This window comes from Acyrthosiphon pisum, chromosome X, assembly GCF_005508785.2.
Source record: "Acyrthosiphon pisum isolate AL4f chromosome X, pea_aphid_22Mar2018_4r6ur, whole genome shotgun sequence".
Taxonomy (NCBI): domain Eukaryota; kingdom Metazoa; phylum Arthropoda; class Insecta; order Hemiptera; family Aphididae; genus Acyrthosiphon; species Acyrthosiphon pisum.
Genome location: NC_042493.1, coordinates 121,493,451 through 121,504,648, shown reverse-complemented (window position 1 = coordinate 121,504,648; position 11,198 = coordinate 121,493,451). Strand labels below are relative to the sequence as shown.

General features: G+C 29.2%; 2 long non-coding RNA genes across 2 annotated transcripts; both read right to left on the bottom strand.

The window, feature by feature from the left end:
• Positions 1–2,417: 2,417 nt before the first annotated feature.
• On the bottom strand, positions 2,418–6,640 carry LOC115035060. The gene is made up of 3 exons (XR_003840219.1): positions 4,195–6,640; positions 2,807–2,968; positions 2,418–2,733 (listed from the first exon to the last, which is right to left on the bottom strand). It is a non-coding gene; the product is annotated as an uncharacterized LOC115035060 (long non-coding RNA).
• A 59-nt stretch (positions 6,641–6,699) lies between these two features.
• On the bottom strand, positions 6,700–10,622 carry LOC100569079. The gene is made up of 4 exons (XR_003840220.1): positions 10,502–10,622; positions 10,262–10,386; positions 7,550–7,635; positions 6,700–7,465 (listed from the first exon to the last, which is right to left on the bottom strand). It is a non-coding gene; the product is annotated as an uncharacterized LOC100569079 (long non-coding RNA).
• Positions 10,623–11,198: the final 576 nt, after the last annotated feature.

The following is an 11,198-nucleotide window of genomic DNA, read 5'->3' as shown; positions in this document are numbered from 1 at the left end:
ATAAAAATATATGGGTATCAAAGTAACCCCGCGAAATCAAAGTTCTAATCAAAAACGTAAAACTTAAAATTTATAGTATTAGGATTAAGGGAGGTGTGAGGGAAAAAGCCCCCCACGGACCTCTGTAACATAAACTATTCTAGCACCCCCTAAATGCACACCCAATGTGCGCCTATGGTCCGAACACTTTTCTCGAGACCACTGGTGTCAACAGACGTCTCGACCTACACCTGCACAACATCGTTTTTTTTAGTCCATAGGGTTTATCTGGGTCGTCTTTTTGATTCGGTAGAACATTATAAGTCAATACCATAATTAAAACATATTTTATTTATACTTACATTTTTGTGTGTTTAGTGCAAGATAGGTTTTTTTAGTGCACACATATAACAAGTACTTATTTAATGAGACATACAATAAATATTTTAACATGATCTAAATAATTAAGCGGACAAATATAACAAATCCGGACTATTGTTACTTTCGTCAAAAACAATTCATTCAATATTGGACGTGTAATGTTTTAGATAATATTGAATTTGTTTATCTATTTATAAAAAATGAATAAATATGTCCTATTATTTTAAATAATAAAAATGTTTAATTAAAAATTACACTAAATAATATGATATCTTCTATTGGCATAAAATGTCATTAAACACAGGTTGTATTTGACTAAAAATTTGTTGAAAAAAATTACTTTATTATTTTCCACATTCAATAAAAATACCAATATTTTTTATATTTTTTACCTTTTTACTGCAATAAAATTATATAAACAAATTACATTTTTATATCAAAAAAATCAATCTTACGTACATTTTAATTATTTATATAATAAATTAATTAGAGTTTATATTAAATTAACAACTTTTAATATGTCCATCAAAACCTTATATTATATAATTGCCATTCATAACAAGTCACATTTAAATTTAAAAGAAACATCATAATTATATTTTTAAAAAAATGTTATACCTAAAAGTAATAATTTATGTAATCTACAGAATATTTTACAAATTAATCAGTTGCAACACCGAAAATCAAAAATCTACATCACAAATTATTTGGTGTAGAATAATTTAAAATCTTAAAACTGCTCTCATGTAACATTTAGTGTTTGGGACATACAACTTTTAGCCTCTTGGCCATCGACATAATGTTTAATGTTGTAAACACGAGTATTATTTTATTATTCACCTCAATTCCCAACTCCTGTTGGACGTGGTTGTAAATTATACATTCATATAGGTATTTGTAACTTACCTACGGGTCACTGTCATTTATCTATCCACACACATTACTACATTAGTATGTAATAATATTTATCAAAATCATCGATAATCACCGATAGTTACTCGAGCAAACGATAATAATAATATTAATACGATAATACATAGCCGGTGGCGCTAAGTTATGTTAAATAATGCCGTGGTTATCCAACACATTATCAAGATTTGAATTAATATGATTTTGATATATTTGGTTGTGCAGGAGATACGCGTGATATGTGCGCTAAGTACTTTCGGGGATTTCCATTTTACCGCCCTGTCCTACGGGGATTCCCACTTTACCACCAGATTGACAGATAAAGTTCGATTTCCAACGCTTCAACCGTCATCGAAAACTAAACTCTCGGTGCAGGCGTGACTAAAAAGTATATTGTGTGCCAAGGGTGGGAAGTGAGCCACACAGTTTTTTGTCACGCCCATGCGTTCATGGAAAAGGTTATGCAGGCATATATGCAACAATTATAGATTATTCTACAAAATATGGTAAAATGTTTATGCGTCATGCAAGGAGGTTATAATATATATTTCAGATGTAACCAAAAGTTTATGTTTTGTAAGGACCGTGGTAAGTATACATTTTAGTTTCTAGTTGTGCATGGGGATACGCGCCCGGCGGTCGGCACTTTTGGGGATTTCTTCTTTTCCGCTCGGTACTTTTGGGGATTTCCTCTTTGCCGCCCGCTGGACGGCAAAAGGTTGCTTTCCAACGCTTCAATAGTGGTCGAAAACCAAACTTTCGGTGCAGGCGTGACAAAAAATTAATTACATTAATAGCAATATCAAAAAAAATTACATACACACAATATTGGCTGACAGATTACTCCCGCTGAAAATTGTTTTTCTTATACAGTAAAAATTTAAATGTAACACATTTATTACAGTTACCCACTCAACATCTATTGTGCAGGCGCACAGTAGAGCAGTGACCAATTATTAATTATCTATCTTTTTTTTAATTTATAAACAATACAGTGGCAAAAATAGGTAGATACATAATTGATATCACATACGTACTATGAAAATACACTAATTTATTTTAAAAAGTATAAATTAAAACATAATACAAGATTATTACGAGTACAAAAATCATTTATTTATAAGCTGTTAAACTGTAACATAAAGCAAAAAAATAAACATAGGTACATTAATTTGCTATATAAAATGAAATATATATTTTTAGGCATATAATTTGTAATATCTAATTACTGCAAACAACATATTAATTCATTAGTTAGGTGAATCAGGTTATAATTTTATCTCAATACCATCTATTTTTGGGGTTATATTACATATAACTTTATTGTTCTGAAATAGTGGCAACTCTGATGTGACAAGGTCTGTCGTTTTTATAAGCGAACTTGGAACAGTTTAAATACCTCAGCTTTGTCAAACAAACTTGAAACCCACAGCTAAATGTGCCAAGGCTGTGGCTAATTGGCATCTAAGTCGAACAAAGGAAGCAAATAAAAACGATTGTCCTCGGTATAGAATTGTTAGAGGATCAGGATAATTACCTTGTCACAAATATGTTCCCGATAAACTATGTGTTGTATTAAATTGCCATAGACATAATTGGAGATAAGAGAAAATACCACTTTTCAGAGTGAGTGTATTACAGCCAATTTGGTTGTTATCTGAAATTCTATTCATCACATCTTGATAAATACATGTTAATACTGTGAACAAATAATATAAATACATTACAACTTATAAAGAATTTATTGATATGTAGCTTAAGTTCAAGCACATGATGAAATATCATTATTAAGAGGATTTCTTAGCAATATTGGTTTCATCCCTCAGGTCATCCATTATATATAAAACGCATTAATGTAAAATTGTTTTTTATGGTATATGAGTAAACTTAAGAGTAAAATAGCTTTTTGCAAAAATTAGATCGTATTCTATCTTACCATGACACTAAACTTTGAAGGTAATTTTGAAGAGGATAACATTGTTATAAGAACTATTTAAAAAGAAAAAAAACATCATACAATTTATTGTATACTTGTTAATTCATAGCTATAAGTATTTTATATTCTTTGTACATTATTTATCTTTATTTTCGTTTTATTATTCATGAATGACTGTTAGTATTATTTATTTTTTGTAATTGGGTCGGGCCCGTTTAAAATTTAAATAAATTAATACTGCTGTATATCAAACCAATTTAAATTTAGTCTCCGACAAACATTAACTTTTACTTACTAATAATATATAATTTAAAACACAAGAACAAGGTTTAAAGGCCAAATAATGATAATTCTTTGAACACGTATCAAAAGCTCATAATGCGACATTTTCAATGTATTTTTGCCTGTATAAGATCTATTGAATTTTTGTAAACATTTTGATAGAAGTATGTAACAACATAATATCATAATATTACCCGGTAATTTTATGAGATATTGGATAAAAACATCGTCTAATCTATATTAGCCCATAATAGGTACACGTCAAAGGTTTTGGCTGTACTTGAACAATTTGATATAATTAACTTACGATGTTTTGCCTAGCAATCACGGTATGACATATTATACTTTTTGTACTAACCATAAAACATTTTTGATAGTTTATAACATAAAATATTTAATTGTATCTTACTTAATATGATCTAAAAATTATGAGTAATTCTCAAAACTCATTTATATTAAGTATTAATTATAACTGTTATTATACTTATATTTTTTTTATCATTATTTACTTTTTGCATCTACTCTGTATTTTTATCTCATAGTCATTTAAAAATATTCTCTTATGATTATTTATTTACACTTTGTTATAAGTTCAGAATAGTTTGAAATTTATAAAAGTTAAGTAAAATACATAACTATGTTTTACATGACTTTCAAGAGTATAATAAATTCTATGTCTTATCAGGAATTAAAAAATTTAAACGTACCATATTTACTTCAAATCTTCTCCATCCTTGACATTCCATTCTGATTCTCCTCTTTGCGATCCGGCATAAGCACACCCCTTTTATTACCTCATACACCTTGTTGGGAGGGGGCAGACACTTACCGGAAGGATCGTGTCACCTTCCTTCGGCCGGCTGCATTTCCATTATTCGCAGTCAGGATGTTTTCCAACATCACGTAGAACACCCAGAAATTCTTCAGCGTCTCTGAGGACTGTCATCTTTTCTTTAGACTCAGAGGGTAGACCCTCTAATGCAAGGGTAATTAGTTTTAGTGGAGGGAAAGACTCAGAGGTCAGTAAGTTGCTTGAGTTGGGCACTTCTCTTATACTGCTCCATTTCCGGCATTCAAACAATGTGTGTTCGGAAGTATTAGCATTGCTGTCATAGCGATTGTTCTTTGCACTGGCAGCCCTTCCCATGCGGTGCAGGTAGTGCTGGAAACAGCCATGTCCCTCCGGGCCTGGGTCATGTGATGTCAGTTGCACCTTCGATATTTATCTCGCTATCTACATCCGACGTCAGGAATGACGTGCGGCGACTGTGACGTCTTTGTACAGTTGAACAATCGTCGTATTGCGTTCCTCCCTTCTAATAGCATACTTGGGCAGATCGGCTGGACCTCTGGGAAGGATAAGAGCGCACAGACAATTCCTAATCCTCAACCTTTTCAGACCTAGGAGTTCGGCTGGTGGCATGGCAGTCAGAATTAGCGATGCCTCGTCGGAAACTGTACGGTACGCTGAGATGACCCTGAGCTGTCCTCTGCGGTCTTATCAGTATGGCCCTTGTCCTATCCTAGGCAACCACTTGATTTAACCAAACAAGTACCATACCTAGCTCTCGAATACTGAGCTCAGTAGTCTCCGCTTTCACTGGCATGGAACTCTAACGTTGGACATGAGCATAGTCAGTGCGGATGCTGAGCAAGGTTTTTTGGCGACAATGCACATGTGTTTGGTTAACGTAAACCTCTGGTCCATTGATGACATCCAGGTAATGAAGGCGTGAATATATTTTGAACTATCTTCAAAATAACCCATACATTTTGTATAGACAAGTCCAAATATTCCAGAACATTTTTCAATATTATAAATATTTTCTAAAAGATTTTCCAACTCATTCTTTGTTCTAATAGGCTTATTATATTTGTATTTTTTTCCATATATTTGTATAACTGGCACAAGGCTATTATAAAACGGTTTCTTCAAAAAAAAAAATAAAAATGTTTGACTAAAAGCTGTTACAGTTTGCACACAAAGTTCTAGAATAGCATAAAATAATTTAGGAAATTCATCATTTTTAGAAATTTCAATGACGACTGGGCTCTTTATTTCTGAGATTTCACACAACTTAATGAATTTCCTTAAGAGATAGGTTTTAATAATGCAATTTGATTGTCAATGAATTCTTGACGAATAACTGAATTAGAGGAATATTTATCCTGAATTCTTAATGTTGAAGTTGCTTCCTGATGTACTGTAACGATCTTTGCTGTGATATAGCTTCCATATTATACACAGAGCAACTTATATGACGGGTATGATTTTTACTTAAGCCAAGTTATGTATATCTTTGTCGAGCATTAGAGGAGATGTAATTGCTTCAATTTTGTTGACGACTGTACAGCATTAATTGCTACTAATACTATGCGGCCTGCATCTAATGATGTTCCTGTATTGAGCACATATGGAGGTTGATTCAAAAGCATAAAATAAAATAAAGCGGATGAACGGTCGTCAATAAAAATAATTAACAATGTATTACGTAATAATGAAAAATATTCTTACCAAAATAAATTTTAGCTTGTGATTTAAATCCAATATTACAATCAAATACCATAAACCAATAATCTTTCATATAATACAGATAAATGTTCTACACATGATACTTTCACTTAAATTGATGATTTTTGTTTGTAAATCGTAAATAATAAAAACTAAAAAAAAAAATCAGCAAAAAGTTTGGTGATCATTAATTTGAAACCAATAGAGAATTCTAAAGTTATAGAAGTAACATTAATCTTTAACAATATCATCCGAAAGTCCTATGTCTATAAAATTACAACGAAAATCAAATATAAACTCTCCTCTACTGCTTGTCAAACGTATACATAAGTTAGTTTAAGTAAAAATCATCCACGTCATATAAGTTGTTCTGTGTATAAAACGAAAGCAGTATCACAGCAAAGATCGTTACAGTACATCAGGAAGCAACTTCAACATTAAGAATTCAGGATAAATATTCCTCTAAGTCCGTTATTCGTCAAGAATTCATTGACAATCAAATTGCATTATTAAAACCTATCTCTTAAGGAAATTCATTAAGTTGTGTGAAATCTCAGAAATAAAGAGCCCAGTCGTCATTGAAATTTCTAAAAATGATGAATTTCCTAAATTATTTTATGCTATTCTAGAACTTTGTGTGCAAACTGTAACAGCTTTTAGTCAAACATTTTTATTTTTTTTTTTGAAGAAACCGTTTTATAATAGCCTTGTGCCAGTTATACAAATATATGGAAAAAAATACAAATATAATAAGCCTATTAGAACAAAGAATGAGTTGGAAAATCTTTTAGAAAATATTTATAATATTGAAAAATGTTCTGGAATATTTGGACTTGTCTATACAAAATGACGTATAGGTTATTTTGAAGGTAGTTTAGAAGAAGATATTCATATGTGATCTGGCAGTCAAAAGTGGGTAGTAAATTAAGATTTCTAAAAAAGTAAATAAGGAATTTATTATTTTTTTTATCATTATCCTTTTTTAAATTGTTTAATTTATTAATGACAACATGGGTACATTTTTAGGTCTTTATTTTAAATCAGAACTAAGATTGAGTTTTGTACGATTATTTTATGATCACTGATAAGTATTTAAATCTTAGGTGAATGGAATAGTGGTACAAGGATGCTAGAAAACTAGGGACAGGCAACTTATTTATATAACCTGAAAAAATATTAAATTTACAGTACCTATTTGCTTGTAATATTGGATTTAAATCACAAGTTAAAATTAATTTTAGAATGAACATTTCACATATCTAGTACGTTCTTAATTTTTTTTTTTTGACACCTGTACATCAGCATTATAACATATTATGCTTTTGAATTGACATTCATATTATTATGCTCAATACATGAATATCATTGGAGGCCAAACACACAGCTTTAATTAGTAACGGCATAGAATATGGATTCTATTTTTTTTTCTCATTTGCTATTGATTTTACTTCTTCAATTACACATTTCTACAAAATAAACAATAATTACTTCAATGAACAGACATCAAAAATTATTTTAAAACAACATTAATGAATGAATTTATAAATTACTATTGGTGGCGGAAAAATGGTGGTTCAACCTCCTCTTCATCAGCATCAGTTATGTAGCCAGGTAAAGAAGAATAATGTCCCAAATCCTAAATAAATAAAATAAAATAAATTTAATTTATGTGTATATAAAATATATATTATTTAATGCTAAAATAACAAATCATTTATGTAAAAGAACTAAAACTAATTCCAATTATAATAGGATATGGTTATCTTTCAACACTGACACTTGAATTTAGTTTTGACTTATTTTTTTATAAATACTGATTACGAATTCTATGTAATGTCAAAATCTTAGAATATTAGACAAACTCATGAGGAATGTTTTATAAAATATTCAAATATTAGATTCAAAAAGAAAATCATTATGAATGTCTAACTCAAAATAATTTGATCATTTGAAAATACTAATATAAACATTTAGAGAATATTTCATGTATCTACGATCATTTGTTTTAAGATGCACCAAAAACCAAAATCGGTTTTGCGTTAAATATCACGGTTTCCTTAATTTAATTTTTTGTACTCCCTGGCAGTTTTGAATACCACTAGGAATTTTTACATCCCGAATGCACTTACTAGATTCACTTATAGAACAAGATACTGAAGCTGAAATTTGATTCATTTTTACTGTCACAAAAGGTGACGACAGACACAAAAAATAAAAATATAAAAATAAATAAATAAATTATTGTAAGACTAATAGATTAATCGCTCTGCTCAGAACCTAAGGTTTACTTATAATGTTATACTTTTATACATTATATTATAAACGAAGTCATTTTATATTATATTATACTATGCTATACATTTTTGATATTTTGTAAAACTATTATACTTATAATATAGTTATAATTATATCAAAAGCAACATAGCAACATTTTGCTTTGCAACGTTTACTTTTATTATTTCATGTGTTATTACAATATCCTATTTTTTAATAATGTGGAAACTAAATGCCACTAAGCATAAAATAGTTTAAGACCTACTTCTCAAAAGCTCTTTTAATCTAATTAATCAAATCGACATAGAAAAAAAGAATAGAACATACTTCTAGTGATGAATTGATTATTTTTAAAATAAACAATTCCTCTAATGATTATATTAAGATAATTCTGCATGAAAACCCATGTGTATGAAACAGAAAGATTATAACAGTCCAATTATGAAAAAAAACTGATATACTCTACTCACCAATACTTGTTTATGATCAGCTAAACGTTTATAATTTAAAAACTAATTTTATACTGAACATTTGTAAAATTATGTTTATATATAAGAATAGTAATGTTGCTTCTGTTCATAATTATAATAAACATTTTAAGAGTAATATTAATTTAGTATTATGTGTTTAATAACTCTTGTATCGAATTTTTAATAAATGTAAATTCTATTAATAATTTTGAAGAATTAAAAAATCCATTGCTTCAACAAATATCATGTTTAATATCAGACCAATCCAGAATATTTTAACATGGGGGCTCAAAAACATATAATTTAACCATACTATTATAATCTATTTTAGATCATGTAATTTATAATACAAATTTATTTTATTGATGTCTTTCATGCCAGAGTGTTCCCTAGCACCAATAGCCCCCTCCATGAGTCTCCACTTGTTAAATAACATGTTTATCATTTAGTTAATTTATGTTATTCAGTGTGAACTTTTATGTTTAGTTATTAGAATTTCCTTAATTTTATTACTTAAATCACAAGAACACATCATTATAAAATCAATAGGTATATTAATCTTAGGCTTAGAATTTAAATTTCTCAATGAATAGATTTTAAGAACACTTATAAATTGCATATTATATATTTCTGTTATTAATTTAAAGTGCACTTAGTTATTTCAAACTATTTGATACTTTAGAATATAGCATAGAGTTACGGTAATCAAATATTATTTTACAGGAAATAGATGTTTGGTATTTTTATGAATTTTCAATTCAAATTAATTTGCTAATTTTCGTGACTTTTCCGTAGTTTGTCAAAATTTAAACTTTAAATGCTTCTAAATAAACTGTGACTAAGGACTTTTAATATTTTCAAATGTCTTTGTAACAATATAGTAGGAGCCTTGTATTAAAGGTTCAATCTTTTATACCTAACACATAAAGTTTTATTGACAATCATAGAAAAAAGTCTAATAGAATTGAAAACAGCAAATGTTCCTAAACAGTTCAAAACAAATCAAAATATTTTGAAAATGTTATCGTGCATTGAAAATGCAAATATAAACAACCGATAAAAATGTCATGTATATACGTTCATTTTTTTTAGAGTTACACCAAAAACCAAAATTGATTTTGTGGAAAACTAAGTAATTATAATTTAAAAATATATTTTGACAGTCAATCAAATTGATTATCTTATTATTTATTAGACAATATTGATTTTTGACTATTAACAAAACCCAGAATATTAACATAAATTCAATGCAAATGCATAAATAATATTCAAAATAAAAACACTTCTGGAGAAACCGGGGCAAATGTACCTACGATAACATAGGTACTTGTAAATTATGTAAAAGTTATAAGTATCATTAAACCTCGAAGTACCTATTTGTTAAAAATAGATTCAACTTATTTGTACCTTAACAATATTTTATAAATAAACTTCTATTATAGTGACCTTAAAAATATTGTTAATACATTTTAGGAAGTTAAAAGACATCTGACAATAACTATTTTATATTATTATTACCTTAGTAATTGTTTAACGCTGCACTGGTACAATAACTGTTTGAATATAAGTTTAATTTTTTCTACTTGACCGTCTCGGTGCTTCAAAATTATTTATAACAGTACTCGTATTTTCTATGTTTCTCTCTGAAAAAAAAAATTGGTTCTATGCAATCACATACTAACTTTTTGTTTAATAAAATTCTCATAAATAAAAATTCTATTGAAAATGAAATTTGAACTAGATATCAAGAAGAATTACTTATAAGGATCACTGGTTTTGGAATGTATACGACGCCTGTATTCCGGTCTCCAATAGTTCGATACTTGTGTACTTACTACAAACAAATTTTTCTGGCAAGATTCACGACCTCCCTACATGATGCACGGTATTATACTAACAACTACGAAATAAAAGACACCCTCACTGGGTACGCTTGGTCGATTGTACAGTCTGGCCATATTTTGAAAACCAAATTCCACGACTGGTGGGAATAACGACCAATGTGTGCCTGTTCCTTACCAAAGATACATAATACAATAATTATATATTTTACTAAATTATACCTTGGATGGAATGCGGTTTTGAAAACCTTTATAAAAAACGTTTTTACAAAAAAAAAAAAAATAATCAAATGTAAAACAAATGAAAAAACTCTGCACACTACACTGCTACGGGCTGCGTAATATTTTGTGCCAAGTTCTCTGTTTCCCGGGGCCAATTTTTATTCCCAGTCTTCCCATGCGTCCTTATATGCACCGTCTACTAGTATAAGGACTATATGGGTGTAACACGATTGCGCTCGTTCTACCTTTTTACATGCAAAAAACGCAAGACGTTAGAGCACGGTGAAATATAGGTGTTGTTCCTCTAACAATTTTCCAATACACTATTTAAAAATACAGTCGAAGCGGTAAACTCAAAGTTGAAGTTAAAAGTTCGATTGGTTTAACATTAG